The sequence below is a fragment of the Staurois parvus genome, unplaced genomic scaffold (assembly GCF_062004578.1).
Source record: "Staurois parvus isolate SC_StPar_1 unplaced genomic scaffold, SC_StPar_1.0 ptg000011l, whole genome shotgun sequence".
Taxonomy (NCBI): Eukaryota; Metazoa; Chordata; class Amphibia; order Anura; family Ranidae; genus Staurois; species Staurois parvus.
In genome coordinates, this window is record NW_028317807.1 from 10,147,578 (window position 1) to 10,164,706 (window position 17,129).

The 17,129-nt window shown below is 39.7% G+C and overlaps 1 protein-coding gene across 8 annotated transcripts in view; it reads right to left on the reverse strand.

The window, feature by feature from the left end:
• RAPH1 (Ras association (RalGDS/AF-6) and pleckstrin homology domains 1) overlaps nucleotides 1-17,129 on the reverse strand; it is a 236,082-nt gene that overhangs the window by 138,325 nt on the left and 80,628 nt on the right. For all 8 annotated transcript variants that reach the window (XM_089670643.1, XM_089670628.1, XM_089670647.1 and 5 more), the window contains exon 2: nucleotides 7,812-7,904. The gene's annotated coding sequence lies outside the window, so the exon portion shown is untranslated. The remainder of the gene's footprint in view (nucleotides 1-7,811; nucleotides 7,905-17,129) is intronic.

Here is a 17,129-nt window from a genome sequence, read left to right on the forward strand (position 1 = left end):
GAAAGAGGGGGAGCAGGGAATGCAAATATAAGCAATTCAGTTTTGAAGTGTAACTGAAAGCTGTGCCTAAAAAGTGCAGGCAGGGGGCAAATGGCTCAGGGAGTCACAGGTATTGTATATAGTCTCCCTGAAGCTGATATTTTTCTCATTACTGATTCACTAGGCATTGTACCATTTTAAGAAAAGGTAATTTTGAAATTGATGGTAGATGTAAGTCTCAAAAAAGTTGGGACAGGGTCATGTTTACCACACTGTAGCATCCCCACTTCTTTTACCAACACTCTGTGAACATCTGGGAAATGAGACCAGTTGTGGGAGTTTTGGGATAGGGATGTTGTCATATTCTTGCGTGATATAGGATTCTAACTGTTCCACTCTCCTGGGTCGTCTTGGTCATATTTTTCATTTTGTGATGCACCAAATACTTTCAATTGGTGAAAGGTCTAGACTGCAAGCACATCATTTAAGCACCTGGACTCTTCTACTATAAAGCCATGCTGTTGTCAAAAATGCAGTACGCTATTTAGCATTGTCCTGCTAAAACATGCAAGGCCTTCCCTGAAAAAGACATCATCTGGATGGAAGCATATGCTGCTTTAAAACTTGGATATATCCTTCAGCATTGATGGTGCCTTTATAGATGTGCAAGCCACCCATTCCATATGCACTAATGCACTCCCATACCATCAGAGATGCAGGCTTTTGAACTGAGTGCTAATAACAAGCTAGAAGCTCCTCTTTAGTCCGGAGGACACAGCACCCATGGTTGCCAACAACCATGTAAAATTTTGATTTGTCTGATCACACAACAATTTCCACATTGCAACAGAGCATATTGAAATGAGCTTTGGTCCAGAGAAGACGGCAGCGTTTCTGGATCATGTTCAGATATGGCTGCTTCTTTACATGACAGAGCTTTAATATGTATTTTTTGATGGCAAGGCGAACTGCATTCAAACTTGCTGAGCCCATGCAGTTATAGCAATCACATCTGTTTTTAATGCAGTGCCGTCCCAGGGCCAGAAGATCATGGGCATCCAGTATTGCGTTTTGGAATCTCCCTTGCACTCAACGATTTCTAAAGATTTGTGGAATCCTTTGATGATTTTATGCACTGTAGATGATGATATATTAAAAGTCTTTGCAATTTTACATTGAGGAACATTATTCTGACATTGTTCCACAATTTTTAGATGCATCTTTTCACAGATTGGTGAACCTCTGACTCTCTAAGATGCCCTTTTTTATACCCAATCATGCTACTGACCTGTTGCTAATTAACCTAATTAGTTGCAAAATGTTTAGCTTTTTGATGCCCTGTCCCAACTTTTTTGAGGCATGTTGCTGCCATCAATTCAAAATGAACTTATATTTTTCTTAAAATGCTACATTTTCTTGGTTTAAACATTTGATTTGCTTTCTATTTTCTATTGTAAATAAAATATGGGTTTATGAGATGTGCAAATCATTGCATTCTCTTTTTATGTAGATTTTACACAGTGTTGAAACTTTTTTGGAATTGGGGTTGTATTATAGTTAACAATTTTTTTTTATTTTTTTTTTATTTAAAGTGATTCTAAAAAAGGCACAATTTTTTTTTTACAAATAACAAATAAGTCATACTTACCTGCTCTGTGCAGTGGTTTTGCACAGAGCAGCCCCGATCCTCCTCTTCTGGAGTCTCCCACCTGTGCTCCTGGCCCCTCCCCCCTGCCGAGTGCCCCCATAGCAAGCAGCTTCCTATGGGGGCACTCATGCGTGCTTGCTATCGAACCAGCTCTGTTAGAAAAAAATAAAAAGTAAATTTTTTGGAAGTAAAAAAAAAAGAAGTGCATTCCACCAATGTTCAGTAGATTGCTGTTGCCATGAGGTACTCCTGCAAACCTGTCAGTGTATCTGTGTGCTCGTACCTCAAACAGGCAAGCAGATACACTGTGACAGGAAGAATCAATGAACTACCACAGTGCTCATGAGCGCCATGGTAGTTCATTGAGAACTACAAGTCAAAAACCGCAAAGGGTATCGGGACTTGTAGTTCATTCACAGCACTGTTTTGAAGAACGGACCGCTAAAATGGGGAACTTTTCCCCGTACTGCTGTCACAGGGAGAGAGGACAGGCAGCGGCAGCAGTAATAGGAACATGCAACATGTTCCACCCTAAGAATGGGCGGAACATGTAACATGTTACCAAAGGTGAACTTATCTTTTAACTTTACTGCTTTTACAAGGGTGCTAAAATGGCAACCAAACTCAGAGCTGCAGCAGCTGCACTGAACTTGTTTTAACTCCTTGAATACCAGGGCATTATAAACATTCAACAAGCAAGACTATAGCATGCTAATTGTGTGCCTTAGCAGAAAAAACAATAAATACATTGCACAAAAATCATGAGCATTTGAACTACAAGGAAACACACTTCCCTACAAGCTTCTATATCTGTAAACATTCCTCAATACACTGGTTAGTCCTTGCAATTCACTGTATTTGTCAGCTTGGGGACAGACATATTCTCTAATAGAGCAAATTTAGGTTTCCCACAAATGTGGAAAGGCTTCAGGAGATGATTTTAATGCACTTTTGTAATACAGAGACTACTGCTCTTCTATAGTACAATATGATATGCTACTGTACCTATTGGGATAAAAGAAGGACCTTTAACAGAATGTATAGGACAGAGAGTCTAAAGGAGCTACTCTTCTTGTTGTTTATAGCAATCTAGTTCTCCATTCAATTCTTGCTACATAAGAGGAAAAAAAAAGCAGGAATTGGATCAATTGCTATGGGTGACAAAACAGTGTTTCTGTAAGATCCATGTTTATCCATTAGCCATAAAATCCACTTCTCGGTTTATAACTGAAAAAAACTACTTAGGATGACTAAGAAAAGTCTTACCACAACTAATAAGTAGTCAGGTATAAGTCTAACTATTGCACACCTGTCTGGTCTCTGTAAATGACACTTTTCAGCAGATGTAGAAACATTCCTTTCAAAAGAAGCTAATACTACCCAAACTTATAAAGAACTCACTCATCGACATGTCAGTAAAAAAACTGGGCACGGCCTACGTTAACCTTTGAGTGTCAGTTCAACACCAAGGGTTTGTGTTTACTACATTACAGAGTTGCTCTGTGCAAAAAATGGTCATGGCAGTGGTAAAAAAAAAAAAAACACGTCTGGAAAAAAACAGCTTTGAGGATTTACAAGTTCCACATTGAGTCATTTTATTCCGCAGGAAAAAAAAAAAATCATGGAAATACACACAATGTTTGATCAATTGGTCTTAGTTTATTCAGTCTCTTAAAGCCAGAAAATGAGTTGATGGTATGCACTTTGAATGTAACTTTTCACTTGCACCTCTGATTATTATTAATACTCTTAACTATTCCATCCACGTCCCTGACCAGCATTCTGCCAAGAGTAATGTTTATCTTTGGATATTAATAGCATTTCTCTCTGGCTTCTGTGGCATATTGTGTAATTTCTGGTTGCAATTATAATCCAACTGTGGTTTCAGTGTAAGAATGGAAAATACCAAAATATACAAAGGGTGTTTAAAATAATCAGACTTTTCCCAGATAATCCCAAGTGTAAAAAACCAGTATTAATCTATTCAGTGAAGACTAGTGCATTAAAACACGCAAGCTAAACAACTGGGGAGGGGCTTTAGTGCTTCATAAAAGGGATCTGCTCCCAAACTGTTATTAAAGGCTTACAATATTTTTAGCTCTTCAGTATTTACAATACAACTTCTTCTTAAACGGTGTATGTATGTATGTATGTATGTATGTATGTATGTATGTATACATACATACATACATATAGCGCAGGAGGGAACTGTGTCAAACGCTTTTGCAAAATCCAAGTATACCATGTCCATAGCCACCCCTCTGTCCAAGGTTTTGCTCACCTCCTCATAAAAAGAAATCAGATTTGTTTGACAACTTCTGTCTTTTATGAATCCATGCTGTCTGTTTAAAATATTATTTTCAAGCAATAACTCATCTATGTGGCCTTTTATTAAGCTCTCCAGTATCTTCCCAACTATAGAAGTCAAACTAACAGGTATAATTGCTTGGTAAATATTTTGATCCCTTTTTAAATACTGGCACCACATTGGCCTTACGCCAATCCAGTGGTACTATGCCAGTCATTAAAGAGTCCCTAAAAATTAAAAACAATGGCTTTGAAATGACAGAGTTCAATTCTTCAAGGACTCGTGGGTTTATGCCATCCGGTCCAGGTGCTTTATTCACCTTTATTCTGTCTAAATATTTCTGGATCATATCAGTTGTGAGACAATGTGGGTCATCTGGGGCCGTGTCAATACTATGCCCATTGTGGACAAGAGCTTGCCCATGCGCCTTTGTATACACAGAGCGGTGTCAGATATTTCTGTTTCTATAAAACAATGCATATCGCATGGCACTGCACAGATTATTGCATGCCCTCTGTAGGCTGAAGACTGACCCCACCTGTAAAGAAACTACATATCCCACCATCCGTGGGATTTCCAGTCTAGTTCTGATGCAGGTGAAAGCTAAATGGTAATTAGATGAAATTAGGTGCAGGTGAAAGCAATTAACACAGCTTAACTTAATAGCTATGAATAAGGTATTTTCTGGACTGAAAGGAGTTAGAGTGGGTCGGTGCTATGGAACATTTTACTCTTCGTTTTCAATAAAAAAGAATTAATTTACTTGTCACCTTGTTGTTGACATTCATTTACAAGTTTCTATTGGGAAGCAGATGTAGAGACTGCTAGTTTGGCACGGTGAAGCACCATACCACAGCATGGGAGAGAGTAAATTGGGTTGCAGCACCTCACCTGTGTGGAGAGTGTATGAACATACTGGAAGAGATGTATTTGTTTCAAAAAACATATGTGATGCACATAGAGAAATGGCAAGGCATGCTAATGGCCTGAATAAAGTTACATAAAACCCTTATGTAAACAGCAGATTCCAATCCTGTTATATGCAGCATAGGCTTCTCATACAAAGCTTGCTATATGAACCAGAAAGCTCACATTTACAGCTTCCACATTCCTAACAGGCTATACTACCTTAAAAATATAAAAAGGTAGAAAAGCATTGCTAAGAGCCCAGTAACCTAAAGCAATAATCACAACGTACTTGGGGCCTCTCTTAGGAAGTGAAGCTCTGAAAGAAGATGTGGACCCCAATTCAGCTTGCGCAGGAGAATTCATTGGTTCCTGACGGCTCCCCACCTTGCTCTATAGAGGGGGGATTCATTAAAAGGCTTGCTGTCTGGGCTCTGCACACAGCCTAGGACCCACAACAGTATAGTGGGGAAAATAATTATTTGATCCCCTGCAGATTTTGTAAGTTTGCCACTTACAAAGAAATGAAGGGTCTATAATTTTTTATCATAGGTGTATTTTAAATGATAGGAGACAGAATATCAACCAAAAATCCAGAAAAAAAAAAAAACACGATACAAATGTTATAAATTGAGTTGCAGTTCAGTGAGTAAAATAAATATTTGATACCCAAGCAAAACATGACTTAGTACTTGGTGGAGAAACCCTTGTTGGCAAGTAAGATGTTTCTTGCAGTTGGTTACCAGGTTTGCACACATCTCAGGAGGAATTGTGGTCCACTCTTCTTTACAGATCTTCTTTAAATCCTTAAGGTTTCTTGGCTACTCGAAGTTTCAGCTCCCTTCATACATTTTCTATAGGATTAAGGTCTGGAGACTGGCTAGGCCACTCCACGCCCTTAATGTGCTTCTTGATTCACTCCTTTGTTGCCTTGGTGGTATGTTTTGGGTCACTGTCATGCTGGAAGGAAAATTGATGGTTATTTTGTATTTCTTCTATTTGTGAATAATCACTCCAAACAGTTGTCTCCTTCACATCAAGCTTCTTACTGATGGTCTTGTAGCCCAATCCAGCCTTGTGAAGGTCTACAATCTTGTCCCTGAAGTCCTTTGAGAGCTCTTTGGTCTTGCACATGGTTGTGAGGTTTGAATTGAAGAAAGATTCTGTGGACAGGTGTCTTTTATACAGATAACAAGTTGTAGGAGCACCTTCTTAAATTGACAGGACTAATCTGTGTACCACATGAGCACATAGCCAGTCTGTGGAAGCCAGAATTATTGTTGGTTGGTGGGGGATCAAATACTTATTTTACTCACTGAACTGCAACCCAATTTATAACATTTGTATCATGTTTTTTCTAGATGTTTGGTTGATATACTGTCTCTAGCATTTAAAATACACATATGATAAAAATTATAGACCCTTCATTTCTTTGTAAGTGGGCAAACTTACAAAAACTGCAGATGATCAAATAATTATTTTCCCCACTCTATGTCCTCCACTCCTGCAGGCTGTAGTATTCACTGGCCCAGTGCCACCATGATGTCAGTCCCTTTCAGCAATCAGAGTCCAAAACAGAATGATGCCAGTGTGGACACCTATGCTTTTAAGTTGCTGGGTGGAAGTGCACATCCTGTTCATAGGAAAGTATGTAATTATCCGGTGCCTCTTCAGCCTACCATACAGGAGACCTGCCCAGAGGTGCTGCTAGAAAAATGAGGGAAGATACCCCCAGGGGGGCTGATGACCACCAGCGTCACCACGCATCCGAAGAACAGACCAAAAAAAGCTATGGGTTGCTGGAGTTGCCCAAATCAGTCAAGCGGCAAGGTCCAGCACGTCTTCATGGAAAAAAACCCATAGGTAAGCAACCTGGCCAGGAACACAGGCACACCAGGACCTAGTCACCTGAGGGTTACACAACAACACCTGGACAGCTACTCCTGGATGGTCAGAAACACAAAACAACTGAGGATGAAGAAGAGGGAGGGGCATTTTAAGCTTTCCGATTTGTGTTTCCTGTTGAAGGTGTAGCCAATCATCTCTCAATTAGCTGTCTTGGACGACGATTTGGGAAATGAAACTTTTTTTTAAATATTTGTTTTCCCTTACAAAATTATTTGTCTACGAGTCAACTGACAGACAACTACATGCATTGCATTTACAAAAGTCAACAGAGTGGAATTTGACAAATATTTCCAACCTTGGTGAGTAGTCCAACCAATTTCTGTTTCAGAATTTAAAGCCTAACTCCATATTTAGTCTAAATAGCTTGTGGGAACCAAGCTGGTGCTGCTCAGACATTCAAAGGAGGCCTTGTGTTTTTTCAATGAATACAAGGCTTCCTCCGATTGACTGAGGTAGAAATTGTAAATTTTTTATCTGCCCACCTCTCCACCTCAATCAGAGGAAGCTTTATATTCATTCATATAAATACAAGGCTTCCCATGAATGGTTGAGCAGCGCTGAGACTGCCTCAATTTTGTTCCAGCAGCAGATGGGAAGTAAGAACACAGTGTTGCAGACTAGTGGTGCACCGAAATTAAAATTCTGGACCGAAACCGAAAATTCAGCATGCCCTTGGCCAAAAATCAGAACCAAAAAGAACATAAAAATATATTTTTTAAAGTATTATATTAGACTTTTTAAATATCATGAATTTAAATGAATATGAATTAAAAAAAAAACAATCCAGAAACATAAAAAAAACCAAAACTTTTATTGAGAGTAATACACAAAAATTGGACAGAAAATAAAATGAAATATATATAAAATTAAATTTTAGTCAATGGGACAGGATTTTGCAGTGTGCCACTATTGTATACTGTATGTAGTTTATGCAATATGCAAGTTATGCAGCACTGGCAGCAAGAGCAGAAATACTTTGTTTGGGCCAGCTTGGCCAGAACAAATTATGTAATATGAAAGTAAACATGGAGATAGGCTTTGAGGTCTAAATGTAAAGATTACCTTCGTGTGATGTTGACTTTAAGCCCGCAGCTGTCTTTTCATGGAGAAATAAAACAGTGGACCTCTTTTTTTTTATTCTTTGGCAATTGATCCCTAGAGGTAATAAAACAAATACAACATTAGTACCCAAAATAATGATATTTACTTAGTTTAAAATAATGCCTATTAAAAAGTCTACATAAAAAAGACAACTTTTCAGGAAGGAATTCCAATCCAGACACAAGCAGTCTGACTACTTGCAAAAATGTTTTGATGTAATAATTACTATTGCTAACATCAAGTGTGGCTAAGCATAGCCCAATAATTGCAAGCAATGCAACAAATTCAAGCATCACTTATAACTACTTGGTGACGATGAGGCAGGTAGGGGTTAAACAGTTAGTAATTTTGAGCACTTTTGAGTGTCAGAGGCACTAATTATCACATACAGAGATTTTTCCAACAAATCAGAAAACATGTGCAAGCAGTTGATAAGCATCTCTTTTTCTACACAAAAGAATTAAACGAACTTTGGATTTTGCATGTTATCCATCCATATCAGCAGTGGTAAAGTCATCAAGGTTGACCCAAGCAGTATGGTGATGTGAGAAAGATGGTAAAACATTGACATATGGCCAGGCTAGTTTTTACTATTACCCAGACATCGTATCTTCAAAAGGTAGGTTTCATGCAGCACCACTGAAATTGGAACAACTCAGTGAATATATAATTTCCTATTACCACAGTTCACTTTGTATTTACATACAATAAAAATGGAAACCATGCACTCCACATAGGGGCCTCTACTGAGTGCATAATGGACTAAGAAGTTGCTGCATGTTTATCATTGCTGTGAGATTTATAATGAAAATACTTCACCAGATAGAAACAATTAGAATCAACATATCCGTTGCAATTCCTTGGCAGATTTCATGTACAAACTTTCAGTCTTCGGTCACACAACAAATCTGACTTTAAATCATGTGACTTTTCTTGAAGTTGTGTGATTTCAAAGTCGGTATGTCAATGCAACTTCAGGTGCGACTTGCAATACATCTGTGGAACATCATAGACAGATGTCTATGCAAGTCGCACCTGAACATGCAAAAAGTAGTGTATGTATTACTTTCAAAATTGGTGTGACTCTGAAAGTTGGAATGACACCGATATGACTACTTCAGTTATGCAGACTAGGGTGCAACTTGTTATGCAATTTGAAACGATCAAATCTCATGACAAGTCGCACCTGAATGACCGGGGTCTAATGTGATGTAATTGTTAAACTGTTTACACTATGAAATGTATTAAGCCTCATGTACACTGCAACTGCTAAACCGACGTTTAGGAGCAGTTCTGCGTATTTTTCTGAAGCTCCTCAACTCTTCTCTATGTTATCCTATGTGTGAGTGTGCTGGAGTTTCTTTGAAACTGCGTTCAGGACAAGAGTTTATTGGCATTTACAGTGTTACTAAACTCACAACAGTAAAATCAGTCTGTATATGCAATAGAGCATGTTTGTTATACTCACTATGGAACCTAAGGGGTTAATCCTCTGCATTGTATAAAAATGTGGTTTGATCCTGACTTCTCTGATCCCCCCCCTTCCAGTGTCTACCCTTTTATCTCCTGATAAGACTTATCGTGTGGAGACACTCTGCATATGCTCAGTTTGGTGTGTATTTTTCCTTGAAAGAGTGCATGTGATCAGCACAGGGCCAATCAGTACTGTCCAGACAGAGGTCAAGGGCCCTGCATCCTCCTAGAGCAAAATGAAAACTTCTCCTACAAGCTTTAAGCAGTGCTTGGCTGGACACAAGCACAAGAAGTCACAAGACTGCTCCAACTGCTGATGAGAAAGGGTATTTAGCAGTTTATATTTACTAACATAATTGCATTTCCATGTTCTCTGTATTGTGGGATACCAGATATAGTGAATGCAGGGTCTTGGGTTTAGTAACACTTTAAACCATCAAACACTCATAAACGCATGTTTAGCACTTCAGCATTTATTCATTTTATTGCCCATAATAAATTAAAATTCTGGCCAATGAAATAAACTCCCAAACACCACATACGGCTAAACTCACCTAAACTAGTTTGAAAAAAATTCAGCTTAGTGAGTTTTAAAGCAGATTTTCTCCTGTCAGAAGAAAAAGTATTTACAATAAACAAGTGCACATGAGGCCTTACTGAACAGTAAAATATAGTAACAAATGATTTAGAGGATGGCAACTAATGGAAATCCCAAACCTTGGCAGATATTCTATTCATGGGTCAAAGAAAGTTACACTGAGGACATTGTTGGGTCTATTGGTGCCTGGAACCCCATCCACTTCACCTCAACCTTGAGCCTGGGAGGTCCACTCCCTCAACTTGTCACTACCAGCATATCGCCAAGGGTGTCTATTAGATCTTGGGACCACTGGGTTTTACATTTCAGATGCGAGTTATATAAAATGTAGTTGAAAATGTATCAGGTATCAGCTTGTGTGTCCCAATACTGCAGTGTCCATAAAAGTCATATTAAAGGCAAAAATAAATAAGTGGTTTTGCACAAAGCAGCCCTGAGCCACCTCTTCTTGGGTACCCCTCCGCTGGAGCTTCTGGCCCCTCCTTCCTGTCAAGTGTCCCCCAGAGCAAGCAGCTTTCTATGGGGTTACCCAAGCAGGCTAGCTCCCGAGACACTGCTCTGCGTGTCCGTTCACATACACAGCCTCAGCTCAGCCCCGCCCCCTCTCTGTCTCCTCGTTGGCTCACTCTCTGTGATTGACAGCAATGGGAGCCAATGCGGTCTCAGCCAATGAGGTGGTAGATTCCTCGAAGTGCCAATGTTCCCCACTGCCCATGCATGAGCTGTGCTGCTGCTGTCAATCAAATCCTGTGAGGAGGGAGTGCGGGATGGGGTAAAGTCTTGCTGTGTCTATAGACACACAATGCCTGGCTTGTGATCAAGCCTGCAGGAGTGCCCCCCCTAGAAAGCGTAAGGGAGAAGGAGTCGGGAGCACCTATGGGGGATCCCAGAAGAGGAGGTTTGGGGCTGCTCTGTGCAATATCATTGCACAGAACAGGTAATTATAACATGTTTATTATTTTATTAAAAATATTTATAACTTTACAAAACTCTGGAACATGCAGAGAGCTGGTAAAATTTAGATGCTAACAGGCACGCAATCTTTTAAAATCTACTGTACAATAAATAGCAAATTGGTATTTTTAGATTCTAAAGACAACTTTATGCATATGACCAACATTTTGAGAACATCTGTCTAAAAAGAATGGCAAGACCTGGTAGATTCTGCAGTACAACATACAGAACCAATATGTGACCATTCTGTGAATAATCAGAGTAGCATAGACCTTGTTTTTTTTTTTTTGCTAACAATTCTTTCATTTTATCACTTGGTTTCTGGGGTCCAGATCTCTTATTTAAACCAGCGAACACCTGCTTATGTTTTTCTGCCAACTGCCTTCTACTGAGAGTTTCAATGACCTTTCAGCTTTCCAGTATTCTGGAAGACTGAATCTAAGCCAATTTAATAGGTTTTCATTGCTCAGAAACACTTACTTATAATCTCATTAGATTAAAGGCCAAGTCTACCTAAATTGTTCATTTAGTTTTGGGTGAATGATAGTAGGTTGAATCAGCCATTGGCTTGTTATGTTTCTTAGACACTCTGGAGGTAAGATTCCCGCACTTTATTTCCAGCTTCATCCCACAGCTAAGGCTATTTTAAAAGGTGACAAAGGATGTCAAGAACCCCAAACTGCATTCTCAATAACATAAATAAAGGATTGGAGATGCAGCATGAATACTTTACAGTGATGAGAGGTAAAGCTGGAAGCTCCAGGAGAGAAATATCTGACAGAGTTCTTGCTTTTAGCCTATAAGCAACTACCCAACTTCCAAATTAAAACACCACTTTTAAGAGAAAGTACTTTATTTTAGATTCTTATATTAGTACAGACATACTGCAGTACATAACAAAATGCATATAGCCATTCGTGTCAGTGTCTAATCCTACACAAGCATAGATGGAAATGTCCCTTTTCAGCTATATGGACACATGCACAAAATAAAGTAGAAGCTTAATACACTATTATAGTGGAAGGAATCTAGTAGTTCTGTAAATGCTATAGATCTACCTGTCCCTGCAAGCTCTATCAGACCTTATACAACCCAAGGCAGGCAGAGCATGCTGGGATGTGCAGTTCCACAACTGGTAACTGATAACTACCTTATTAAAATTTTTGGGGTTTGTGGGAAGAAACCTGAACAGCTAGAGAAAATTAATGCAAACACAATAGGAACAACCCATGCAGAGACAGCGTTCCCATCTGTTTAAATACAAAGGTTACAAAAATAATAAATCATGCTTTCAACGCAAGCTTAAAAATCACTCGAATAATCTGGTATTTAAAAAATCCCAACAGGTTGACATACAAAAAAATATATACATGAATCAGTGCTTTACACACCTATAAAATAAACCTGTTCTCAACAATCCACCTGTATATAAGTCCACAATGACCATCTCTTTATAAAATGATCACTATATAAAAACTTTAGTTCTTTGTATCATTCAAAATATTGACCCATCATAACAGCAATGATTCATGAAGCTGCAAGGATTTTTGAAATGTTGCAAAGCACAATGTCCATTTATCTGCGATCTTCACTACACAATTACCTTCATGGATTTGTGCTTTATCTCTGAAGTATCTTAACACTGAACAGTGAGAGGTATACTCTCCATTATTCTTCATCCCCACACTCACCGCTGACCCTATTATATGTGAACATGCAGGAAGAGATCTACCTTATTTTAAATAATGTTCTCTTTCAGGCTCCCTGGAGAACTCTGCAGATGCTCTAGTTTCTAGGCATGCACAGAAGAGAGAAAACTCCTATTCCGATGCACAGATGAAATATGGAAAGAATTGCTTCAGATGACTTCATTGAAAATTGAGGGAGACAAAGGCAAGTATTAAGAATTATCAAACATTTATAACTTTCTAACCTTGCCACGTCATCAAATACAACAAGCATCTGCAATATTCATATTGGTTATCTACATGAAAGAGATTTGAGGGCTCTTAATATTTATATAGCAGCATATAGCTGTTTTCACAGCAATGTAAAAATAGCCTAGGGGGCTGGAGCAGAATTAAAACCCACAGAACATAAGAAGAATGCTCAGCTAAGATTAGTACAAGAGGGGACTTACACACAATGGTGGCATTTTCTTTGTACATTGTGATTACAGTGTTTGTTACAATACAATATCATGTAATACAATTTATACTAAAAGAAATGCTGAACAAAATAAATGCAAATCCTTACACAAATACCAACAGACATTAGAATGCAATCAGCCAATGATCACAAGTCTTTGGGGGAGCAGCAGATGGTCCTGAACAAGCGTTTCTGAAGTATAAAGTGAGTATATAGTACCCCTCAAACACAATCATTTGCACCAAGATATGCCAGCCTTGTCTGCATCTGCCCCCCCTCATCCAATACTGTAAACAGGAACATTCAAATGCATGTTCAATCAATCACTCATGTCTATAGGCAATTTTACTCAATGTGCCAAAGAGCAAAGTGAACAGTGCATTAACTCATTGCGAGTAGTTAATATGCCTTTCCAAACCTCCCTATAGCAGGCAGGCTTTAAAAAAAAAAAATATATAAAACAAATCAGCGCAATCTAGGTAGAATAGCTAAAATTGCAAATTGCAAGCTGAACACTGAAAGGTAAAATTCGCAATACCTAAGAATTACACATAAATATCAGAAAAAGTGCAGTACAATAAAATAAACAAATGATACATGCAAAATTAGACTATTAAGTTCATAAAGTCCTTATATGGAAATGGACCCCAATAGAGATGTCATTTGAAAATGGACCACCAACACGGATGAACAGAAATGGTGTATCATACATGTGACAAAATGCGCATTCTGGTGAAGATACTTGTTCCTATCACCAAAAAACAATCTTGGCTGCTCACCTTATAAATATGACCCCTGAACTAATAGGATGGTCATATAGCGCTTTTCCCATTAAGGGTAAAAACTCCCAAGGGCGCCAACACTGATCTGGACAAGTGGTTCCTCAGATGTATCAAAGTGTATAGAATAAAATCAAAAACAAGAAAAATAGTGCTTTCTGCTGCAAATATATGTCTCCTGTGGTATAAAATCACAACTCACAATTGTGACACTTACATCTAAGTGCAAAAAAACAGCGTTTTAAAAGACAGACCACCGCAGTATCAAGGGAACAAGATGGCCACGGGTGACGTCAGCGAACGTGACTCCTCCCGTAAGAGTTACACCCTGGACGGGACTTTGTCAGCGGGGATAACCGGTGGTCTGTCTTTAAGAGTTGTTTTTTGCACTGGGACATAAGGTCCAGAATTGTGAGTGTGATTTTATACCACAGTAAAGCTACACTATATTGCCAAAAGTATTGGGATGCCTGACTTTACACGCACATGAACTTTAATGGCATCCCAGTCTTAGTCCGTAGGGTTCAATATTGAGTTGGCCCACCCTTTGAAGCTATAACAGCTTCAACTCTTCTGGGAAGGCTGTCCACAAGGTTTAGGAGTGTGTCTATGGGAATGTTTGACCATTCTTCCAGAAGGGCATTTGTGAGGTCAGGTACTGATGTGAGATGAGAAGGCCTGGCTCACAGTCTCCGCTCTACTTCATCCCAAAGGTGTTCTATCGGGTTCAGGTCAGGACTCTGTGCAGGCCAGTCAAGTTCCTACACCCCAAACTTGCACATCCATGTCTTTATCGACCTTGCTTTGTGCACTGGTGCCCAGTCATGTTGGCACAGGAAGGGGCCATCCCTAAACTGTTTCCACAAAGTTGGGAGCATGAAATTGTCCAAAATGTCTGGGCATGCTGACACCTTAAGAGTTCCCTTCACTGGAACTAAAGAGCCAAGCCCAACCCCTGAAAAACAACTCCACACTGTAATCCCCCCTCCACCAAACTTTACACTTGGCAAGTACAGTTCTCCTGTCAACTGCCAAACCCAGACACATTCAATGGAATACCAGATAGAGAAGTGTGATTTGTCACTCCAGAGAACACATCTCCACTGCTCTAGAGTCCAGTGGTGGCGTGCTTTACACCACTGCATTCGACCCTTTGCATTGCACTTGGTGATGTAAGGCTTGGATGCAGCTGCTCGGTCACGGAAACCCATCCCATGAAGCTCTCTATGCACTGTTATTGTGCTAATCTGAAGGTCACACGATGTTTGGAGGTCTTTAGCTATTGACTGTGCAGACAGTTGTCAACTTCTGTGCAATGTGCGCTTCAGCGTGCGCGGTCTCCACCGTCATTTTATGTGGCCTATCACTTTGTGGCTGAGTTGCTGCTGTTCCCAGTTGCTACCACTTTTTTTATAATACAACTAACAGTTGACTGTGGAATATTTAGTAGAAAGAAAATTTCAAGGATGGACTAATTGCACAGGTGGCAACCTATCAAGGTACCACACTTGGATCCACTGAGCTCCTGAGAGAAACCCATTCTTTCACAAAATGTTTGTAGAAGCAGTCTGCATGCCTAGGTGCTTGATTTTATACACCTGTGACCATGGAAGTGATTGGAACATCTAAATCCAATGATTTGGAGGGGTGTCTCAATACTTTTGGCAATATAGTGTATATATTTGCAGCAGAGAGTACTATTTGTTTTGTTTTTGATTTTATTAGGTACACTTTGATACATCTGAAGAACCACTTGTCTGGACCAGTGCTGTCACCCTTGGGAGTTTTTACCCTTAATGGGAAAAGCGCTATATGACCATCCTGTTAATTCAGGGGTCATATTTATAAGGGGAGCAGCCAAGATTGGTTTGTTGGTGATGGGAACAAGCACGTTCTTCACCGAAATGAGCATGTTGTCACATGCATGATACACCATTTCTGTTCATCCGTGTTGGTGGTCCATTTTCATATAAGGACATCTCTACTGGTGGTCCATTTCCATATAGGGACTTTGTAGTCTAATTTTGCATGTATCATTTGTTTATTTTATTGAGGTGCACTTTTTCTGCTATTTAGGCTTTAAAAAGAGAACAAGGATCTATCCATGGGTAGCGAATCATAATAAGTTCCCTTGTAATCATTGAAAAGCAGTACAAAATGATTCTATGTTTCAGCAGAAATTTTAGAATGGGCCACATTTCAGGAGTCCTTATAGGACTGCACATATTTTTAGCCATATACTTCATTCTGCAGGGGAGGAGGAGTGGTGTTGATTATGAAGGATATATCTCCTGACTGTACACTGACTAATCATGACTGGAGATATGGGGGGGGGGGGGTTAGGGAGAGACTGGGAAACACAGGAAGCACATAATTACTCCTTGGTTAAAACACACCAATTATGTCATACTGCAACAGCTGTACAACATAATGGCAGCACTCTCTCTTATCTTACTTGCTGTAAAATAAGAAAGGAGAAAAAGATTGTTTCCAAAACCTTCTTCCCAGTTCTCTGAAAAATTAGAGTACTGGCACAGATATCATCCCTGTGGCGTTTCCTATAGGCCTCACTTAAGCCAGCCATAGATGTACCGAAATTCAGCTACTTCAGCAGGGATCAGGCAAATTCTGGATAACGTATGTACTCTCCAGCGCCTCAGGAAATGCACAGTCAAAAGGAAAGCCAAGGGAACCAGGACAGCAACAACCAAAGGAGATGCTTCAGGGGTGCAGCCCTCCTCAGATGGCGAGATCAGCCACTAGATAAAGAATAAACAGGTGGTGCACACACTTAGTGCATTATCCAAGGTTTATTCAAAGGTATAAAGGATACAAAACACTCTCACAGATGAAGTATGTATCTAAAAAGCATTTGAATTATGAAAATGGCCACAACGGCAAGCAAGGGGTTCCAAATGCGGTAAAATGCTGACACGTTTCGGGGACTAGTCCCTTTCCTCAGAGCTGCTGACCAGCCTCTAGGACTGGTCCAGATGTGTAGTGAATATTGTGGACCGATGGTAGGGGCCTTGCTGCTGATGCCTCAGGCTTGCCGTTGTGGCCATTTTCATAATGCAAATGCTTTTTAGATACATGCTTCGTCTGTGAGTATGTTTTTTATCCTTTATACCTTTGAATAAACCTCGGATAATGCACTAGGTGTGTGCGCCACCTGTTTATTCTTTATCTACCGGGCAAATTCTGATACATCTATGGACAGGCTGGTTGTACAGAAGTCAATCTCTCGCTCAATCAGTGCATTCTGATGGTGGGGAAGCCCCCCTGTTGTCAGAATACAATAGCTCCAAGGAAGGGATTCCCCCAACC